The 24,091-nt window shown below is 39.1% G+C and overlaps 1 protein-coding gene and 1 pseudogene across 5 annotated transcripts in view; one reads left to right on the top strand and one right to left on the bottom strand.

Moving 5' to 3' along the window:
- Nucleotides 1-24,091, bottom strand: part of KCNC2 (potassium voltage-gated channel subfamily C member 2) — a 209,723-nt gene that overhangs the window by 11,983 nt on the left and 173,649 nt on the right. The window lies entirely within an intron of this gene.
- Nucleotides 391-541, top strand: LOC142452155 (small nucleolar RNA SNORA5; annotated as a pseudogene).

Raw genomic sequence — 24,091 nt, 5'->3', positions numbered from 1 at the left:
TAAGTCTCCAGCTCTGAGGCTTTTTACAGTTATACATATAAGACTCGTTTCGGACCGATGGGAATTTTGAAGCCATCAAAATATATTCTAAACTATGAAAGTTATATATATATATATATATATATATATATATATATATATATATATATATAAATTCCTTCAGGCATAATACATGCAAAGAGAAAAAAACTTTGAGAGATATGATGAAATCTAAATTATATCAACTTAAATGAAGATTTGTCAAAAGAACAAAAGCAAATTTAAAAACAATGAATAGGAGAATAGACACAAGACGGGAAAGAGAGATAGAATTAAGGAATCATTTAAAAGACACTTTTCTTTCTCTGGTGAAAAATAATTCCGAGATGTCAGGAAGTTCCCATGGTTACTCGCAGCTGTGTCAAATTCAGTGCCTGCCTTCCCCATGGCATGGCCTTCCCCATGGCAGGGACTGGCCCATGGGCTGCCACAGAGACACTGCAACTCATGGGCCCTGTTCCTCTCTGCTGAGACTCAGGGATCAGTTTTGTTATAGACATGAAGAAGAAGAAAAAGCTCCCATGGTTACTACCTTGAACAGAAATACAAACATGATTTGGTTTTGTATTTTAAATGTTAATAGATGAAAAAGAAAATGACTGGAAAAGTAATAAAAGACAATAGAAATGTTTTCAATTGATGGAGTTGGTATGAGAAAGACAATTAGGTCATTGTTATTTAATAAAGCAGAATTTTAAAAATTAAAGAAACATATTAGAAAGTTTTCATTTTTAAATTTATTTTTCCTATGTGTCCAGTGAAGAATATATGAACACACACGTAACTTCATACAGAACAATTAGAACTCCCACATACGTATTTCTCACTAGTGCTAGACACTGTCAAAAGAATCTTATATATAATCAATTCAAGCTAATATTCATAGCAATATTGTTGCTGTTCTTATGTGCCATCTATTCAATTTTGTCTCAGAGATTTCATGTGAAAAATTAGAACTGCAGTATATTATAGGCTATAGTCACTGCAGAGACGCCTGGGTAGTGTGGTAGCTGAGCACTTCGCTGCCAACCTAGAGGCGATTTGAATTTAGCAGCTGCTCCATGAGGAAAACCTACTGCAGACGGCACCAGAAAGGTCAGAGCTGGGAACCCCTGTGGGTTTCTAATCTGACCTCCAGGAGGAGAATCCACTTGAAGACCACAGGTGTGTTTAAGTTTTAATCTCATGTGCACAGACTTTTCTCCATGGAGACCCCGTGCAGGTTGAAACCAACAACCTATTGGTTAGTAGCTAAACCTTGCTTCACCAGGGCTCCTTCCAACACTGCTGCTGTTGTCACGTACTGTGGGATCGATTCCAGCTCACAGCGGTCTGACCCATGAGGACGCAGTTCTCCATCGTGTCTCCTTGGGCTGTAATCTTTATGGAAACAGACCGTGGAGCAGTTTGCGGTGCCAAACTGCCAGACTGTCAACTGGTACTTAAACATTCAGGGTCTATTATCTTAGTACCACCTCCATTTTATATTTATAGAATACCAGGCCCCCCAAAAAAGATATCAATTCTCCAAAGTCGTAGAATGTAAAGTAACCAACAGAAGCCAACACATTTTGCTCTAGAATCAGAATCTTTAGCTAGCAACCCTCAGATGTGAAATACAAACATATCGAAAATAATTTTCTCGGATTGAGGTCACAAACTTCTTCATATTAAATATCTGGAAGCTTTGAGCTCAAGTAGTTTGAGCGAGTAGCCCCATGGCAGTCAATGCTGGAGGCTTCCAGAGAAGCCAGCAGTTCCCTCATGTAGTTAGTGCTTTCAGAGAGCAGGCTGAATGAGCTGCGAGAGACGACTCCTTACTGTGTAAACAAATGATTTATTCAGATGCAAGAAATTGGAAATCAAGTAAAGTTAGGTCCTTATTTGGAAATAAAAGGGTATATCTAAGTCCTTGCAGTGAATTATTTAATATGACTCTTCTGGCCTAAATCTCTAACCCAAATCCAAAGTGTGGATTTAGGAAGAAGGTGGGGAAGATACTGATGGGCTTCACTTCTGAGTAACTGCACAGGAATCCCCGGAATGCCCCTCTGCTGGCAGTGCATAGAATCTGCCAAGCCCGACATGGGATCTCACGGCCAGCAAGCTCTACGAGTGTAACACATCCTCTGGACTCCAGTGAACCTACTGAATTCAGAAGACAGTTGTGATACCAGAGGAGCAAGGACAGCAGAACCGGGAGCCAGATAGTGAAACAGAATCGTGGACTTCGCAGCCAGGGAGCAAGGAAAGCTGAGTGCTGTAGAAAAGGAGGCTGACTTGTGGGTGGAGAACCTCTGAGTGCTTAATTCACGGAGCTGATTTGTTGACCCATGGAGCTGGAGCTGAAGGCCTTCCATTGGAGGATTACAGTGGAATAGCATATCCTTTCGGCATTTATTAACATTCCCTGAGAACTTTTTAATGTGTCCTGTTGGTAAACTCTAGCCTGAGCATTTCTCCTATGTATTACAATCTGTTAACTTCCTTAATGAAACCTTTAATCAAAAATATTGTTTGTGAACTCTGTGTAGTCATTGAAATGGACATTGGAACCTAGATATCTGTATTGGACAGGGTTCTCTAGAGAGACAAACCAGATTGCTAGTAATTATATATAAATATATTTGTAAAGATAGATATATAATTCAAGAAATAAACCGTTAAACTATATATACATATAGATAATACAAGAAATTAACAGCTAAGTTAGAAAGCAGTGAGACACTAGCAGTCCTTCAAGGCTTGAGAGCTGCCAGTTGCCAGTCCCCTTCTGTAGAGAGAGCTAGGCTATATATACCCAGGCAGCAAACAGCAAGGCAGGTCCCCAACTGTCATCAACTGTCAGTCCCCAGCTCCAGAGATGAACATTCCAATCATGTGGGCTTAAAGGGACCTCAACTTACAGCGACACAGTCCACAGGCTAGGCATCCCACAGGTAATGTACCCCTTTAAACTGAGGCAAAGAACAACCAAGGTGAGTCTCACCGAGCCATTTATCCCTCTGCCCTTCAGTTAATCCTACTTGTGTTTATCGGCCAGGCTGGCACAATAAACTATAGCAATATCAAAGCAGAGAATACTAATTAACACAGGACATCCCCTAAGTTGTCCTACATCATCTATTGATTAACCATGTCAGTCTGGGGTTTCACCTTTGAAGAACTCAGAATAGCATAGAATCATATTAGTAAAGCAATATATTAACTAAAATTCAAATTATATCATTATAATTGCGAGAAAGGCAAAAAGAGGTTGGGAAGCTCCGCTAGGCAGAATTTCGTTGTACAAATTTTCCCTCTAGTTGAGCATCTAGCAACTCACTCTGACTTAGTGCACTCAGTAGCATTGCCTCTTAAGTTTCTCTCTGGTCACAGTAAAGTTTTTCATAAAATTAATTTGGTATCAACCTCTTTTAGGGGGATGGCCAATTTAAGAAAGCAGCATGAGGCTGTGAAAATGTGTTTTCTGATCGAGTAAAATGCCGCAGAAACTGTTGTGATGTTAAACATAGCTTACAAGGAAAGCAGTATAGGAAAAACTCATGTCTATGAGTGGTTTCCTCATTTCAAAAAGGGTGAAATGTCAATTGATGATAAAATTCACTCTGCGCATCCATCAACTTCCTGGACAGACAAAAGTGTGCATTTGGATTTTGTTCCACTATGTCAGACTGTTAATCAATCTTTCTATATAGAAGCTCTGCAAAGATTACTTAACAGTGTGACATAAAGGTCTGATTTGTGGCAGATGGGGGACTGGTTTTGCTACCACAACAAAGCACCTGTTCATGCAGCCATCTCAGTGCACTAGTTTTTGGCAAAAAACAGCATGCCTCTCTTGCCCCACACACCTCACTTACCTGATCTCACTCTGTGTGACTTCTTTTTGTTTCTGTGAATCAAGAGGGACATGATATGACAGTGATTTATTGACATGGAAAAGATGAAGAAAAAACAATGCAGGTGCTGTCTGCCATCCAAACAGATGAGTGTGAAAAATGTTTCCAAGAATAGAAACGAAGATTTGACGAAAGTATTAGGTGTAATGGAGAATACTTTGAAGGTGATAAGGTTGTTTTGTAAAAATTTTAAAAACATAGCTTTGAAAAAAGAATTCTGGTTTTGGGGAGCTGCCCCATATATGTGTGTGTATAAATATACATGTATATGTAGACTTATATATATTTACATATGTGCATTTATATATATATTGACTGGGAACAAGAGAAGTCACAGAAATCTCTGACAAGATGTCATTTGGCTGAGATTTAAGGAATGAGTAGTGATCAACTTGATGGAAAGGGGACAGGTGTAGATCACAAAGTAAAAAGTGAATTTTTCAGATCGCACTTTTTCAACTAACATTTGGAATGCAACACTTCAAGAGCAACAAGTTTCTCACCCAAACTGAAAAACCAAACTCACTGCCATCAAGTCATGTGTCGTCCTCGGCGATTCTCTAGGGCAGGGTTGAACTAAGAGTAAAAAGGTCCGTCTTTCTTCCAAGAAGTGGTTAGCGGAATTGAACTGCTGGCCTTGAAGCTAACCGTCCAAGGAGTAACCCACTATGCCTCCAGGGCTCCTAAAATCCCCATCTAGCAGAGAAACTCTGGCTTTTTAAAGTTTATCTTCCATTTTTAAAGAAATTGTAATCAGCCAAAAATGTTCCCTTGTTTTTCAATTAAGGCTGTAGGGTGACATCAAACAGTATGACTGATGGCAGTACTTTTGGGGATTTGTGCACATCTTAATAATCCAATACATTTCACTTGTCTGAATTATTCTAGCAACCCAGCTGTAGCGATGAAATGAAATTGAACATACAAGGGGTATTCAAAAAAACCTGTGGGAAAAATTTCATTACCTTTCTAGTCAATTTTTCCATGAACATTTTGAATCTCCCTCATTTATGATTAAGTGCTTAATAAATGTAAAGCAAAGTGCAAATGTTAGAGATCACGATTCTCTGTATTGTATCCCTTTTAAATATAATTACTACCTCAATAAGAACTACTAGAACCTAGTGTTTATGTTCATTAAAAGAGTTATTAAGTTGTCGGCAAAAGGTCAGCAGAGTCTAAAGACACCACATCTGGTGGGTGGAAATTAAGTAACATGAATCATCTTCTCCTTGGAAACACTTAAGTTATCCACCCATATTCCTAGAAGAGGAATATGGTCTAAATATCACATGGATGAAAATACACCGGGTGGTTACTAAATTGCAAATCCTTCCAGCAGGCAGAGAGTGTTTTGTGTGAGATAATACAATCTTTCGTAGGTCTTTGCTGTGCATACAGAAGTTTGAAAATCACTGTTTCATTGTGTTTTAAACATACTGGTGAACTTCAGAGGGGCAGGGTAAATTAGAAACATCTCTAGAGTCCTTAAAGAATCGTTCTACATCTCTAATAAGATGGATTCACAATCTGTGTGTATGCATACACTGCCATAATTCTGCTTTCTACACAAATAACTGAGGAAACTGAGCAACATTCTGTACATACACGGTCTTCAGATGCAATTCTAAGATACAAAGCTTGTTAGTTTTTACAAGTTATGCAGGATTTTTGTCAATATTTTAGTACTATTATTTTAAAAGCCACATGATATGTTTAAATTTTTCACAATTTTGTAACTTTGTGTTTAACTTCTAAGTATTTTTAAAATCTAAAAGAGTTTGATATTATTATGCTAGGAAGATATAAAAAAGTATAGAAGAAAATCAAAATAATGCAAGACTTTGGCACCTCATATCAGAATTAGATGATTGTTTTGCTCAGAAAAAACTCTGGAGATGTTTAGTTGTAATAGTTAAGGGCATGGTTACTGTATCCTTCACTGCGGGGCAGCCAAACGTCCCAGCGAGCATTCAGTTTTAGGATGGTATTCGTTTGTTCTCTTGTGCTTTCAACAAAAGTCGGCCATACAAAAGTTTGCTGTTGGTGCTGTATTGAACTGAAGGAGGTCGAGAAAGAGAAGTCAACAGTAAGTGGGAGAAACATTTCCATTAGCACACAATGAAGAAATAAAGGTTCCAAGGTAAACAGGAAAAACTCAGTACCCATTTAAGTCTTTGCTAATACTGAGAAAACCGCTTCCCCTGGAAGGAAGAAAAGAAACGCAGTTTATTAGCAAATGTAGGTATCAAATAAAAGGTTGACCACAAAATCCTTCAAGATTATCCAGAGTTAAACACCTAGATTACATTAGCAATGAAATCATACAGTTATTCTTAAGAGCCTTCGACATAGGAAATGCTTTCTTTTATTTCTGACTCACTGAGCTGAACTAAAATGCATGATTACGAGGTTAGCTGGCACCGTATTAAGGAAAAGAATTTAAACTAAAATGAGAGGAATGAGAAAAAAAAGAGGATGTAATTCTTGATCTCTCTTTCCCCCTGATTGAACTGGAAGCTCTCTAAATACTGGCGTGAAGGCATCCTGATTGTTGTACCTTTTCCCCCTGGCATGACAATTTGTATTTAGCAGGCAAATGAATGAAGGAATATATGGGAGAACTAAGAAAAGAAATATTGAACGAATAAGTAAATAAACAAAAGAAACAGATGGACCGCCAAGTCAGTGGAAATAAAATATGTGAAAGGAAAGAAATAACAGACCAAAACAATGTCGTGTGGCTATTAAAGAAGCAAAATGTTAAAGCAAAATTTAGAGTGAATGAAATCAAAGACTGTGATAATCAGCTACAGGTATTTAATGAAAATCAAGAGTGTAAAATAATTTAAATGTTAAAAACTGTCCGACAAGGTGTGCCTTGTTGCCCATATTCACAGAACTGATAAACTATTTCAGGCCGTTTCTGAACTGAAATATATTGTTAAAATATTGGGTAAAACTCCGAGTAACCACTTTTTCTCCAAGAAAGAGCCTAATAAATATTTACAGTGAATGCTCTCCAATGAATCATGTTACATGCAAAGGAAAAGGAGTAGAGATACAATATGACTTGGAGCCTAATCCAATTTCTTTCTTTCTGTGTACAGAACGCACAGTAATAAGAGAAACCGCACACTCACAGCAGTGCTTAAGCCTGTGTGCAAAAGTGCCATCGAGTAGCGTATTATTAAAAAGAAGGATTCATTCATTCTCTGCATACCTGCGAATTTAATATTTTACATGAATTTTAACCACATATTGCATGTTAAATTTTAAAACGAAATTAAAATTATATGATGACTGGGAGTATCAAAATATGGCTCCTTATGTATAATACTACTTTTTTTAGGTTCATGGAAATGATATTCTTGCAGTTTGTCATTTTTCTTCTTTTCTGAAATCTCTTAAACTTAGCAGATGCACTTAATTATTATATGCATTCAAGTCGCACACACTAGCTTTGCAATAATTAAGCAGTCTGTGGTGTTGCTCACAGAACTGTAGTCTCTAGAGAAAGAAAATGTTCCTTTCATTAGTACGTCTGTCCTCAAGGGCCAGCCAAGCAGGAATAACTAATACCAGTATCTGCCGGTTCCATGCTGAGTTAGGAATTACTTCAAATTTTTCTGAAGCTGACAAAATCAATTTTTTTCCTCATCCAAGTTTGACCGTGTAAAATACATAAAATGTATTCCAGATCCATGAAATGTATTGCATTCTTATTGCATTTAAATTAGATTGAAGCAAGTTGCTCTTTCTTTAATGAGATCAATTATTACTAAATCAATAAATCAGTGAAAATGAATACTGAACTGGAGATAACTACATATTATCATGTGAGTGTGTCATAACACATGTAATATTGTTCCATATCTCTAGATGCAGATAAAATGGGTTTACAAATATACATAGACATGCCTTACTTGTATGTAGGTATAGATTATGTGATGGTAAATAAAACAGTCTTGTTACTAGGTTTCAATTTCAAGCATAGATTTGTTTATGCCAAACAAAATGCACCTAAACATCTCTCTGAGATCAATGGATGACTGCAAACAATGTCAGTCATATGCATCTGAGTGCCATTAGGGTGTTTTGAAAGTGATACAGTTTGTGCCTTGGAGATAAAAATGGTTTTGAGGTCAGGCTAATATCCGTTTAAGTGTGTGTGTGTGTGTGTGTGTGTGTGTGTGTGTGTGTGTGTGCACGCATGCGCACACACTGGGGAAGGTTGACAGAGAAAATTTGTTTTCCACATCACACATGATACATGTGCTTGATGTCATTGAGTGCAATCCCCACAGTGGGAAATCACTTATTCCACTTCTCCGTGTTTCCTGTTTTCTATTTCTCCTTTCCTAACCCTTCTGAACTTTGTCCTTGGGAAAATTTTGCTCTTTTTATCTCCAATGATTAATTATTTTAAGGTATGCTTCCCTCACTAGTGTTATTTTTCCCCTTATAGACCTGGTTATGGTTTGGCTGAAAATTGGACCATAGGCGTACATTTATTCCCAGCTCCAGACGGTGACAAAAGGTCACAGTCTTGGAAGTGTCACCAGCAGTAAGTCCTGACTTTTTTTTTAATGATCTTCAGTTGTTGTTGTTGTTGTTTTTAAATCATTTTATTGGTGACTCATACAGCTCATCACAATCCATATATCCATCCATTGTGTCAAGCACATTTGTACATTTGCCACCATCATAATTTTCAAAACATTTTCTTCCTACTTGAGCCCTTGGTATCAGCTCCTCATTTTTCCCTCCCCTCCCCCACCCAAGGTTTTCAGTTTTGTTTCATATTTTCCTCCTATCCAGGATCTTATAAAGTTATCCCTTTCAGATCAATGGTCATGGTAGCCAGTCTGGTTTCAGGATCACGTAGCCTCATGTTCTTGTGATCTGATTGTTTCCAAGTGCCTTTGCTTTCCATCACCTTCTTTTCCTCCAGGTGAGAAGAAGCCAACAGTTGTGGGTTACATGGCTGCACTCCTCATCAAAGGAGGCTGTAAACTTTGCTTTGTCGATGGTATTATGCACATTGACACTATGGCCCTGAACCCCTAGATTCAAAAACTGTTTGCTTATATCTAAGGAGTTTTCTCAACTTGGTTCCATGTTTGCTCCATCACAGTCATGGCTATATTTGAAGGAAGATAAAAACCCATGTACAAAAATTCTCAGAAAACTTACAAACAACTTCCAGACCCATCCATCCTGAGTGTCTATCCATGCATCCATCTACAGGTCACTGTTGTTGAAGGATTGTGTATATAATAGCATCTACTTCTGTAGCCTTGAAGTTACACCCCTCCGCGATCTTCCTCTGCTTCTGTAATTTTTGTTGACCTCCTTACTGTATATCCCTTTTTAACAAAATGTAAGTGGTCTTTCCCCAAATCAATGAAACTTTGCAACAAGTGTATGCGTATGCTGCCCCACAAAAAACAAACTTAGTATTCACATAGATCAAGAGTCATAAGGAAGTCAGAAAGAAGTCCAAAAGAGCCAACAGAAGTAAGGCATTCAACCATGAAGAATGAAAAGCCTTTGACTAAAGTCTAAAAACTGGTGAAAGGCCATCTATTTACCATCTATGGTAATTAAGGTTTTTGGTCAATGTGGCTGGGTAAGGATTCTTTATAGTTTGGCAGTTATTAACACCTAGTAATCCCTCATGACCAGGCCCAACACAAGGTAATCACAGTCAGCCAATGGTAAATCTACATAATGGGGTAAAAGCAGGGTGAAATGAAATGCATTTATTCAGGTGAAGCCCTAATGAAGCCCTAATTGCCTTGAGGTGTGTCCTCCTTTCCATCTAAGTGGACAGAGTGGTAAAGCAGTCTTGTTGGATCTGGATCCTGAATTTGGCTCATTAGCATCAGTTCTTTGGACTTGGCCCAATAGATTGCCATATTGCCTGCCAATTCTAGGAGCCTTCAATAGCCTGACATCTTAGATTTACCAACTTTAGATATATTTGCCTCTGTATTCACACGCATAAACTACTGACTCTGGCTTCATTCCCCTTTGCAGACACCTGCATGTTGTCTTCTTGCCAATCTTGAGTTCAGCTGCCACTACAACTACGTGAATCAGAAGAAGCCTCCAGAATAACAATTGAATCATGGACTTGGAATCTGCCTGGACTTGGACTTGGATTAGCTTGATTCTTCCACCAGGTTGTAGTTTGTTTTACATAAGGTGACTAAGAGAACTATTTATATGTATTTCACTGATTTTCCTCCTCTAGATAGTCCAGACTGAGACATAGGCCAATTCCATATCTGCCCTAAGATGATTCCTATGAGATCAGACATGCTTATACCTTCCATCCTTCTTTGTAGAATTCCGACATCAATTTTCCCTCTCAAGACTTCTCTTCTAGGGTCAATAATTCATTGCAATGACCACACAAAACTCATAGATAATACTCTATGGGTTTTATTAGGGAAGCTAACATGTTAAATAATGGTAAGGATACAGTTCTTTTATCCACAGTACCTCTTCTTAGCAATGTTGGTAGATATGTTTCTCTGAACCTTGGCCTCTCAACCACCTGTTTGTATCAATACCATATAACCTTATTCAGACCACAGCCTTGATATAATTAATTGCCTGAAACATAAATTAACACTCTTGGAACTTGTTTTTTACTGTTCTGGATTCTGAAGCTGGCTCATTTATCTTCAATTCTTTAGATGTGAGCCAGATGTCTGCCATAATGCCTGCTGATAGTAGGAGCTATCAGTGGGCTGTCTTTTGACCTGACCCCCTTGAATGGATGCATTCACCTCTGCAGTCTGAAGCTGACTTTCTGACCTTGTATTCATTCTCCTCTGCATCCTCCAGCATGATCACCAGCCCTCCAACCTATGGGAGTGACGAGAAGTCTCCAGCCTAATTTCTGACCCATGGGTTTAGGCTTGTTTGCCCTTACAACTTTGTAAGGTATTGTTCTATTAAAATCTCTATATGTATATATATATGAGCATCAGTCATCTTGATTCTCTAGAGAAGAAAGTTAAGACATTACTCAATGTATAAAGTCATTAAAATTATTTTTATAAAAATACATATTTATAAAAATATTTTGATGATTTTATTGAATTAAAGAAAAATTCTATACATTTTAAGTCATGAGATTTATAACATATCATATATAGTAATTTATAAACATAAATATGAATTATAATTTCCAAATTCAAACTACTAAAAACTCCACAAATAATCTTTCTCTTAAAAAAAGTGCCAATTCTTCCCATCACAATCACTGAAGACAAAGCGGGTGCATAAGCAAATGTGGTGAAGAAAACTGATGGAGCCAGCTATCAAAAGATATAGCATCTAGGGTCTTAAAGACTTAAAGGTAAACAAGCAGCCATCTGGCTGAGAAGCAACAAAGCCCACGTGGAAGAAGCACACCAGCCTGTGTGATCACAAGGTGCCAAAGGGATCAGTTATCAGGCATCAAAGAACTGATCAAAGGGATCAGTTATCAGGTATCAAAAAATCATATAATTGTGTGCTCACCTCACCCATCCAATCACTGAAGATAAATGGGTGCATAAGCAAATGTGGTAAAGAAAGCTGATATCGATATAGTGTCTGGGCTCTTAAAGGCTTGAAGGTAAATAAGCGGCCATCTAGCTAAGAAGCAACAAAGCCCACATGGAAGAACCCCACCAGCCTGTGGGATCACAAGGTATTGAGGGGATCAGGTATCAGGCATCAAAGAACAAAAATCATATCATTGTGAATGAGGGAGAGTGCAGATTGGGGACTCAAAGCCCATTTGTAGGCAACTGGATATCCCCTTACCGAAGGGTCGAGGGGAGGAGATGAGCCAGTCAGGGTGCAGGGTAGCAATGATGAAACATACAACTTTCCTCTAATTCTTAATATGCTTCCTTTCTCCGTGCCCCCTTCCTTCCCCCCCAACCCCCACTATCATGATCCCAATTCTACCTTACAAATCTTGCTAGACCAGAGGATGTACACTGGTACAGATAGGAACTGGAAACACAGGAAGTCCAGGGCAGATGATCCCTTCAGGTGAGAGTGGCACTACTGGGAGGCTGGGGAGGGTAGGGTGGAAAGGGACCAATTACAGGGATCTACATATAACCTCCTCCCTGGGGAATGGATGATAGAAAAGTGGGTGAAGGGAGATATCGGAGAGTGTAAGATATGACAAAATAAGAATATATAAATTATCAAGGATTCATGAGGGAGGAGGAAGCAAGGAGGGATGGGGAAAAATGAGGAGCTAATGCCAGGGGCTTAAGTGGAGAGCAAATGTTTTGAGAATGATGAGGACATGAATGTACAAATGTGCTTTACACAATTGATCTATACATAGATTATGATAAAGAGGTGTATGAGTCCAGAATAAAATGATTAAAAAATAATAATAATAAAATAAAAATGTATAAGAATGTAGCACTAAACATATAATTTTAATTATTGTCCTGGAATACATTACATATTAAATAAAATTAAATTAAAAAAAACTGTGCCAATTAATGAATAGATTTTAAGTTATTTTTGGAATGAGTATTTTGTCTTGAGATGGTGGATTTTATACCATCACTAGCTAAGATTTCTTATACCAAAAGAACAAAAGCCTATAGCTGCTTTCAAGTCCATTGTGACGCATGAGGACTTCAGCTGTCACAGTGTAGAACTGCTCTGCAGAATGTTCAAGGGTTTGACTTTTCAGAAGCACATTGCTGGGCCTTTTATAAAAACAATTTCTTTCATATTTTATTAATTAGGATTTAACACATATCATATCATTCCATAGTTCAATCATGTCCAGCAGAATTATACAATTGCTACCGCAATCAATTTCCAAACATTATTTTTCTATATGGACTCCTTGACATAATCTTCCCTTCACCCCACCACCACTGTACCCTCATACCCCCAAAACCTTTATTCTGCCTATTGTCTCTATAGGTTTATCAATCCTGGATTTCATATGCCAATAACTGTAAAAACATATAACATAACTTCAAGAGGGTGACCCCAATGTCATAATACTGCCAAAATTCAGCCTAATATGAACAAACAAAACATATGAGAAAAACATACAGAAAATGTTAGATACCAGGTCAGGTCCAGTACACATTCTAGGGGGGGATCTGCTGACCAAATTTTAATAGTTCAAGTCCGATTTATGCCTTTGTTATTCTACACTAAGCTCTCTGTTTAGTCTAAAGCAATCTGTTTGGTAACCACTTCCCTCATATCCCTCAGTTGTGCAGAGAGGGATTTCGCCAGGCTTGTTTCTCCTTTGTAGCTCCTTCAATGAGTCTGGGGCTCCACTGTCATCTATAGCCTTCTGCAAGCCAGATTCTCACACTTCAGGTTCTGAAATCCCTCCTTTGACTTTGAATTATATGCTTCACAATCTCTCCGTTACTGATGATGGTGCGCTTCTTTCTCAGGGACTTAGTTGACATCTCACTTAGTTGATTGCTTGGAGACAAGCCTTTAAGACCCCAGATGTTACTTTGTCTGATAGCCGGGCACCATCTAATTTCTTCACCACATTTTGCTGTAGCACTGTCTCTCTGTGATCCCTTCTGGAGGGTGAGTGTCGAGCAGGGCCATCATGTAAGAACTAATTGTTCTTGAAGATGGAACTAGGCTTTAGGGTAAGCCCCAAACCCCTGTCTGGATCTGTGTTCTGTTGTTCTTCTTCTTTATTATTATTACTTGACACTTAGTGCAAACACCATGGCATTCCATAGTTCAATCACGTCAAACAGAATTGTACCATTACTTCCATTATCAGTTTCTTCTCGGACTCCTTGACATCGTTCCCCTTTTACACCGCCCCCCTGCATTCCCCACGCCCACCCCCGCTCAGGCCTGAAACCCTTGTTCTACTTGCTTTCCTATAGGTTCATCAGTCCTGGGTTTCATTTACCTAAAATCAGAAAAACTTATTCTACAACTTCCAGAGGGTAACCCCCAATGAGCTAGCATCTCTGTGATACACCCTAATGTGAACAAAAACCAAATGAAACAGAGTGCCCATCACTGGCTTGCCTGAGTAATACATCTCTAAATACAGCATACAGGGCACTGATGTAGCAAGACCTTACTGGCCCGCCTACCAACAGTTCACCTAAGTAGGTACAGCTTCTTCTGCTTCCTCAGACACCCTGTGTTTTCAGACTTGAGTCCTCAAGTTACAGGCATGTTTGAGGCTGGACCTTACTTACCAGGAACTCCTGCATGTGTTCAAACCGCCACCCGGGACTCAGTATAGGTGTGTCACCCTTTTCCGTACTCGGGGACTCCAGAGCCAATTACAGGGTACCATTGTTAACTTCTACTTACCAGGAGTCAACTCTCTCTTTTTTAAAGCTAAGAATTACTTCTCAGTGTGGATTATCTGAGAATCTTTGGTTTTACTTAGCTGAAGGTGAGAGATCTGGAGTGACTATGAAGACAGGTAACTAACTAACAATCACCTGTCAAAGAGATTCACAGACTGATAAATTCTGGCAGGGCCCTGTGGCTGGTCCAGATCTCTGTAGACAGTCCAAGTATTTGTATCAGATGCTTTCTTTTTTTCTATTTCCACTTTTCTCAGTGAAAAGACAAAAGAAATATGACACCATGCCCATACGGCCAAGTCTTAAGACTCTCCCAAGGTCAGTGATAGCCCCCTTAGAACCAGCCCTCTCCTCCACGTACTTACTAATGGAATTGAAGTCTTTAGTTCTCCTCCTCCCTCCAGGTAAGCGTTTAGTGGACCTTCCTTTGTCTGGGCCCGGGGCCTCAAAAGCTATCTCAATTTGTCTCTGTGGGTAGGTAGTCATGAGAGTATCAGTTCTTCCTTTGACTGAGAGTCTTTGACACTTTTGCAAAGAGTTTGAGATTTTTCCCAAATGGCAGATACAAATTTATCATATCCCCTCAAAAGTAGACTGTGTAATTTCTAATTTGGTAACATGAAACAGAAAAGTCATGTTGAAAATATGGAGGTAATTTAATGGGTCTGTAACTGGAAGTCTAATTGTTGCTTGTGTTAGCAATTTAACTATATCAACAGCTAGCAAAATGAGGTCTGAGGACACCTGGGGTCTCTGAGTTCCTGCTTGGGAAGGACATGGAAATAGGTGAGACTAGTCCCCAGAGAAGGGCATCATGCTTGGTAACATAGAAGGATAGGCCGAAAAAGGAAGGCCACCAGTCAGGTGAGCGAGTGGCTGCAGCAATGGGTCAATCATAAGAACCTTCTTGAAAATGGTACAGGGCGGGTGATGTTTGGTTCTGTTGCACATCGGGTCACTGAGTCAGAACCAACTGAACAGCCCCTAACTAAGGCAGTCACCACGGCAATCTTCTATCATTTATTTGCTGTGCTCACAATTCGAAAAATAACCATGATGGAATTGAGTTCTAGCCTAGGGGAGTCTCAGTATTCATAAATATCTGTAATGGAAGGAATTCTTAGGATTCAAAGAGATCTAAAATAATCAAATTTATATTAACCAGCTGCTTAAATATTGAAATCTTTCAAAATATGATTATCTTTTTTATTTCCATGATTCTAACTTCTCAGAGTAAAATAACAATATAAATGTCTCTCTGTAGCTGCCCCCATTTTAGAATCATAATCATCAATCTAATAATTATTGATCTTAAAGCCCCCAAGGTTCACTCGCAAATAAGAAATAAGGTGTGAAGGCAATCTGAATTGTGGTTTTTACATCTTTTACTATTGAAGCTCTCATAAATCTCAAACTAAGCTCTCTCTCAATATATTGACCCAAATCCACTGTTTCTGTTCCATTATATAGGTTTAGTAATTTGGACCTTCTTTATCAAGTAACCAACTTGATACCTTAAGCTCCCCCTTACCCTCCTTAAACTCTCTACATTCAATAAATCACTTGAGTTTTTCTTAATTAACAATTTTTATTGTAAATTAGGTAATATTTCACATTCCAGACCATCAACTTTATATTTAACAAGTTTAAATATTTATCAAATCCCCTAATAGTTCTCCCTTCCTCCAATCTTTATAAATCACTGAGTTTTGTGGATTATCAAACTCTACATAACTTTCTACAGAATTTTCCTCCTATGTACATATTCCCAAAGCCAAGGACATCTCTCAGTTAGCCTTTAATTATCTTTTATCTTAGAATTGCAGCAATAATAATCATATGAGAAAGCAAATGTGATTATGTCATTCACTTTCTTATAATAGTTTTAATGAATCTCAAACATGTACTAATGACAGGTAATGTCATTAATATTGTGTTACTCAAGAAACTTTAGTATCTGGTCTTTAACTGCCATAACTACCACCATCTTCCATGAAGTACTAGACCAGTGGTTCTCAACCTCCCTAATGTTGTGACCCTTTCATACAGTTCTTCATGTTGTGGTGACCCCCAACCATAAAATTATTTTCGTTGCTACTTCCTAACTGTAATTTTACTACTGTTATGAATTGGTGACCCCTGTGAAATGGTCTTTTGACCTCCACAGGGGTCATGACCCACTGGTTGAGAAGCACCGTACTAGACTATCTAACCCATGCCTCTGTATGGGTCCTTTCTGTTTAGAATACACACATTGTCTTCAAATTACTAGCAAAGAATTGTTCAATACTTATAACCAAAAAATTGCTTGGTCATGGGATTAGGCTGGGTTCTACTGAGAACTTCTGCCATTAAATCTATTTCAACTCATAGCAACCATGTAGGACAGCGTAGAACTGCCCCTCTTGGTTTCCACGGCTATGACTCTTTACAAGGGTAGGGTGGTTCAGTTTTCTCCTGGTGGAACAGCTAGCTGGTAATTTTGAACTGCTGATCTTGTGAGCAACTCAACTCACTAGGGCTAATATGCCAATGCCTATGTCTACGTCTACGTCTATATCTATGCCTATGTCTGTGTCTATAGGTTGGCGTTAGGTTCCATAAGGTTAGTTCTGACTCATGGAAACCCTAGGTAAAACAGAATGAAGCATCATCTAGTCCTGTGCCATCCTCACAATTGCTTTTATGTGTAAGCCCATTATTGCAGCCACTGCCAAGCCACTTGTTGGAGATCTTCCTGTTCACTGCCCCCCTACTTTACCAAGCATGATGTCCTTTCCAGGGACTAGTCTCTCATGATACCATTTCCAAAGTACATAAGACAAAGTCTCAGCATCCTTGTCTCTAAGGAGCATCTGGCTGTGCTTCTTCCAACACAGACGTGTTTCTTCTGCTGGCAGTCCATGGTACTTTCATTATTCTACACCGACACCACAGTTCAAATCCATCCGTATTTCTTCAGACTTCCTTGCTCAGCATACAACTTCCACATGGTTATGAGGTGATTGAAAATACTATGGGTCAGGTGCACCTTGCATATGCATGCACACACATATAATGGTAAGTATGTATGTATGTGTATACATACATACATATATACATTTTTATCAAGAAAGTAACTCACACTGTTGTAGAAGTGGCTGGGCCCAGTATGGTTCAAATCTTTGAATCAGAAGTTAAGGTTTTCTGTGACTCACGTAGCTAGCAATGGGGGCTGATTAATCAGGAAGCATGAAGAGAAACCAGAAATTGTAAGATCATAGGCTTGTAGAAGCTACAGTATTTGAAACCAAGATTGGCAGGTAATGTGGCCTACGAAATTAAAAGAACGAGAAGTCAATAAAACAGAAGCATTATTCTGGCCAGCAAGAAGAGAGAAGGCTTCCTATGGAGTCTGCTTAAACAGGAGTAGATGACACCCCTGAGAAGAATTCCTTTGAATTACTGCAGGGCTGTGACTACAATAACAATGCTGTGTCCCATCGTGGAACTGATGGCACCCTTCGATCACATCATGGAGGATTCGCAGACCCTAATCAGCCTAATTGCTTTAACGGTGGAAATTCTGGCTGAACCAAGTTGACATTGAACCCAACCATCACAGTCATTGAAAAAAAAATCTCTGAAATCTGAGGCAAAATTAGGCACTTTTATTGTCAGTGATTTCTTGATATTTGGTGAGTTCCAATTTCAGATTTTAGTTTTCTGCTTAATGAATTACATGTTGGATAATAATAGATCTATGGATAAAGCTCACCAATAATTCTGTGGAAGAAAGATGAATCCATTTTCTTTGGTAATGAATTACAAACTTGGAAATTCTATGAAATAGCTCTATTCTATCCCATATAGGAGTTATCATACAGAATTAGCTCCCTGGCAGTGGATTCAGTCATATGTCTATTATAGCATTTGCCTCACTTCTATAATATTTTATTTTCAGCTACTCTTGTAGAACATAAGCTTGTAACAGCAGGAACGCTTTATATATGCCTATGTCAAAGGCACTGAGTTGGTGTTTAATAAATATTGACAAGAAATAATGACAAAGACTATGACCATTCCAAACATAAGGGTTTAACTCAATCTTGGCTCATGTATTTATTCCACAGCAATTTTCTCCAAAGTGATTTCTCTGAGAAAAATTATGAAAAGAGCAAATAGAATGGAAGAGAAATAGAGGTGAAAACTATGATTAGCAAGAACACAGATTGCCAGTCTGAGTGACAAGCACCAGGCACCTTGAGGCACATAAACAGAAGCACCATTTCAGAAGGAGGGATTACCAAGACCAATTTGTGCAGAATTTAAATAAAATAAAAAATGAGAAAAGGGTACTGGATGAGATAATTATGCCATCCTGAATTTCTTTGATGAAGTGCTTTTAGTAAAGACCTAAGAGAGAATGCAGATTTCAAGTGATGAACAAAGGAGTGGGTGCTTAGAAGTAATCAGTTGCGCACACACACAACCATAGTCAAAAGAGATCAAGTTAGTTTTATTTATAAGGATCATTGTTACTGTGACAAGAAAAATAAACAAAAATGGCTAATTTTGATAAATATGAAAATTTATTCAGGTAATATCAATACTAGAGCATGCATTTGAAAATGTAAAGGTGGGGACATATTGTGAACCAAATTCCCTTCTATCCAGTCAATTCTGGGTCTCAGATACTGGACATTTTTTATGGGAACAGAAAACCTCACCTTGGTTTGGTGAGTTGGAGCTGTGCCAGCAGGACTCCGTGAGCGAGTGTGGCCGAGTGCCACTGCCAAAGCTCCCTGACCAAGATTACCAAACCTCCTCAACCATTGACTTTTTCTGTCCATAACCCACGAGTAACAGAATGTAACTAAAACTTTATTTTGCATTCTGTTTAACTAATTACACTTCTAAAATCCAACCTGTTTTCTTAGGAGAAGGCATGAAAGTAAAAAAATAAAGGCCATTCTACAAAAAAATGATTCAGTACAATGTGTGAGAAGGTAAATAAAGCAGTACTATCTTTAAGATGACATGTCTTTGTCATGAGAAAGGCAACAGACACAATAGAAAATTATTCTCCTCCAATGAATAATAGTAATGGTGATATTATGGTCAAAATCCAAGTCTACATCAAGCCTTCGTTTTTACCTCATGAGTTGCCATGAGCATCATTGCGCGTGGTTGATATGGCTGTGGGGCACTGTTGAGCTGGTTCCCATTCACAGCAACCAGAAATAAACACTTCCCAGTCCGGCAGCATTTTCACGATTATTGTTATGTTTGAACCCAATGTTGCAGCCACTGTGTCCATCCACCTTTTCGAGGATCTGCCTCTTTTTCACTGATCCGTAACTTTGAAAATGTGTATGTCCTTTTCCAAGGACATGCCCAAAGCCATGCCTGCTAGCATGCCAATGTACATGAGAGGAAGCCGTGCCATGTTTACTTCTAATGAGAACTGTGTTTGTATTTCTACAGGACAATGGATTATTTAATGTGGATTTTCTAACCGAAGTCTCTAGCTTCCACCAAATGACTTTTCCTTGCATGTGTCGGGTAAGAAGGTATGGGAAGATATGGATAGGATTCACCTGTGAGTAATTGGGAACAGGATTCCCTGGAATGCCATCCTGCTAGATATAAACTCAGCCCTCTGAGAAGCAGGAGGAGGGGTCTCATTACCAGCAAAGTCCAGGAGTGGAGTAGGTGCTCTCCATTGGAGACTCCTGCCCACTAAGCTCCCTGGATCCAGACAACCACTCTAACCTCAGAGGAGCAGGAGCAGAAATGGAGCCAGAGAATGGAATTGAGGGATGGCAGTTACCACCCATGGAACAAGTAGAGTGCTCTTGTGCCAGATGCTGATTTGCAAAGTGGGGTACCTCTGGGCCCTTAATTGGGGAAGTTGCACTTGCTAACCCACTAGTAGAACTGAGTACCACTAGACTGAGGCTTACTGAAGTGGGGCTTCTCCAGGCACTTAATCCCAGGAATTGGTTTGTTGACCCATGGGAGCTTGAGCTGCGTGCCTTTGGGTTGAAGCTTACCAGAGAGTGATATACTCCTTTGGGCATTTATTAGTGGACTGGAAAGATATTTTTTCACATATCCTGAAAAACAACTCAACCCTGAGCAATTCTCAATGGCATTAACGTGTTAACTTCCTTAATAAACACTTTAATCATGAATTTTGTCTGTGAGTTCTGTGTAGTCATTGTAATGAACATTAGAAGCCAGAGAAGAACAATAGAGAACACTAATTTAGACCTCACAACTTCTTTCATTGAGTTTATCATTTCATTAGACATTGAAGCAAACAGGTTTAGAAAGACTAAGTCCAAAGCTTTCTAATACATATTTCTCTTTAAAGGTTACTTTTTTTTATAGCAAGGAGCTGCATTTGGCCTCAGGCCTGTGTATCATTCACAGCGTGCCCATGTCAAGTGAAGCAGTATCTTTGGCGAGACATACTTCTTTAACTCTGCTCAACACACACACACACACACACACACACAACAAAATAAATGAAAGCATATTCCTGGAAATAGTATTATAGACACAATCGTGATATTAACTCATTACCAGGGCAAACTAAATACATTTTGGCATTAAGGTATCTTAAAATTATGTAATTTCATGTATGTATAACTATGGTTTGTCTTCCCTTTATAGCTACATGACGTTTCTGTTAAGTGCCAATGGGTTGGTTCCAACCCAAAGCAACCCAAAGCAACCCTTTGTAAAACAGCGAAACACCACCCGGTCCATCGCCATGTAGGGTTTCCTAACTCCTACAGCACAGTCCACGAAATAGGAGGAGCTGTGGATTGGTGACTGTGAGAACACCCCGTTACAGAGATAGGGATAGAGAGGGGGGGGGGGGGAGTGGGCAGAGTGGGCTGCGTGAAAACACTGGGTTGTAGCAGGCCCTGCACTGTCACAGACAGGCGTCCAAAGCCTTGTCCAAGTACGTCAGTACACACTCCCTGTCCAGCTGAACACCTCCAGGCAAGTTACGACCCCCAGCTCCCTTCCCTCTTCCCTCCTGAATAACTTCTCTGCTCGCACTCCCAGCCCCAAGGTGCTGTGATTCTTCCTCCCCTCCCCTGCGTCTCCTCTGGACAGCCCCACAGCCCTACTGCCACCACCTCAGAAGAAGCTGCCTGCAGCCGTGGGCCGTGCAGCAGGCCGAGGGAGACCGTGCATTGGTAAAGCAGGCCTCCGTCTTGGTGCTTCCAGGACTTGTGTGTGAACCTTGCCGGAGAGGATCGCACAGCGTGGGAAAGGCAAGCAGAGACGGGGCCTGAGAAACAGCTAAATCTCCAGACAGAGCAAATACTTCCCTTATGTCCTCTTCGACCATCCACATTTCTGACCTTTGATGTAGTCAGACATTGCCTGAATGGACTTTAGGTGATGCACACCTGTATTTTAAAGGGTTTTCTTTAATCTCTATTTTCTAGCTAGAGAAAGCAGTGGTGTCTTTCATTTCAGAGCTTTCGAGAAAGGCTTATAGGACTCGCCCTTGATACAGATAGGACAGAAGCAAAGCTGCTGAATATTTAATAGAGCTAGGAAATACTACATTTAATATTCTCTTGAGCTTGCACAGTGCTGACTCAGAAGGAAATCCAAAATGTCTCTTTTCCACATGTAGAATCTTACAAATGCACAATAAAAAATAATTTTAAAAAGACCCACAACTTGAGGGGCTACTAAAGATAAACCTCTTTTTTTTGTTTTCATTCTTCAAGATAAACCTTTTTGTTATAAATGCATGATGTAAATTCTGTTTTGGTTAACTAGGAAATGACTCTAAGCTGCACTTCAGACTTTAATTCCTGTTTTTGTTTTCGCCATCTTACTTCTCCCTTTCCAAGTCTCAGCAAAGGCAAGCGACTGCCAGAACTTTATCTAGTGGTGTTTTGTTTAATTTTGTTTTATTTTTCTTTGTTGGTTTGAGAATGGGGAAAATTTAAGGAATAATAAGCAAAGCAATAGTTAAGAATGGTTTCGCTACATTCATTGTACGTCACTAGGTTTTATTTTTGAAATGTAAAAATTCCTAAAAGCATTTAACTCTTGAAATAATTAGACCAGGAGCAGGAACACATTTTTCTCAAACGGTACAATCCTCCACTCGATTGTTTAGTCTATCATTTTGGTCTTTTCTCCTGGCATTTTCTTTTAAATCACAGTTTATAATTCAATTCAACAAATATTTCGTAATCACCTACTAAGTTAAAGATTCTGGAGAAACCAAGATGACTTGTTATATATGAAAAGGATATTATTTGTTTGAGGAGAACAATATAAAGATATAAATACTACAAACAAAGGCAAAACAAATCTCATTGAATATGGTAGAAATGAAATCCACTTTAAAATTTACCCATCAACCCATTTCAGTCTAGTTTTCTGCCTATTTCCCAATAAGAGCCCTTATGAAGATTTCCAATTACAGCCAGGTTAACAAATCGATGGGTTCTTTTCCATGACATTGTGACAAGCTACCTCTTTCACTGATGGGCCTCCAGGATTCCATTCTCTTCTGATTTTCTACCCGGTAATTCTCAGTTTTCTTTGATGGATACTTGTTTCCACCTCATCTCCAAATGTGAAAATGAAATTGGACTTTCATTTATCCCCCACTGCCTTCAATTCCCTTCTGACTCAAATCAACCCTGTATAGTTTCTGAGGCTTTATGGGAGCAGATAGCTACCTTGTTCTGCTGCAGAGCAGCTGATGGATTTGAACCATTACCCTTGTGGTTGACAGTCAAAGGCTTTTTCAACAGTGCCACCAGACCCCGTGGTGATGCAATGCAACTCTGAAAACTTGCATATATTTGCTTCCGATTCCAAAATTATATATCTCAAGGCCTTCAACTCTAGATACACATACTAACTGCTTTCCTGTTCTATTGCAAAGATATGGTGTCGAATAAAGCCATTTTCCACCAAGTTGATTCTAAATCATGCAGTCTCCCATCTGTGCAGTGTAGAATTGTGTTGGAGTTTTTCAAAAGTTGATTACCAAGCTGTTCTGCTAAGGCATCTCTGGGTGAATGTGAACCTCTAAACTTTTAGCTAGCTTCTGAATGTAATAAGTTGAACCACCTAGGGACTCCGTGATGTGAAACAAGTTTACCAAAATGAACTCCTTGATTCTCATTCTTCTAAGTCTGTGCTACCACCTATCTTCACTATCTTCACTATTACCTTGGTAAATGGAAAACACTCAAGCCCCAAATGAAAGAATATCTTGAAGCCTCTCTTTTATTAAGCACTTTAATATCTGACCCACTTAAGTTCAAAAACAATCATCTCTTTTGGCAATTGTCATAGTCTAATTAGCACCCTCCTTCCCCCAGGTTTTTGGATATGACAGTAGTTATCTATTATTTTGTAAAATATAGCTACCACTTGACAATTTCATGCATATACTTATTATGCCACTTTTATATCAGTTAGGGTTGGTCTCTGGGGACAGACTCAAGACTTCTCATGAGGATTCAGTCAAAATTCTGTCCTGAGATGGATTTCTGAAGGTTGAATGAGCTTCCCAAGTAGCTCATTCTCAACACTATTGGTAGGAGTGTTCAATTTCTTGTTGGCTGTTAGAAAAAGGGTTGCGTTCCTTGCTACATAGGATTCTTTATAAGATTCCTTGAGTATCCTCAAAGCACCACAACATGACAGCTGCTCTCTCAGAGGGAGTGATCCTAAAGCGAGAGAACGGGAAAGTGCTGCTCACCTTTTACTCCACGTCATCCCTGCTGCCACATTCTAGTTGTTAGAAAG

The sequence above is a fragment of the Tenrec ecaudatus genome, chromosome 6, assembly GCF_050624435.1.
Source record: "Tenrec ecaudatus isolate mTenEca1 chromosome 6, mTenEca1.hap1, whole genome shotgun sequence".
Classification (NCBI taxonomy): domain Eukaryota; kingdom Metazoa; phylum Chordata; class Mammalia; order Afrosoricida; family Tenrecidae; genus Tenrec; species Tenrec ecaudatus.
Note: the sequence above shows the minus strand (reverse complement) of the source record. Positions and strands in the feature narration are given on the sequence as shown.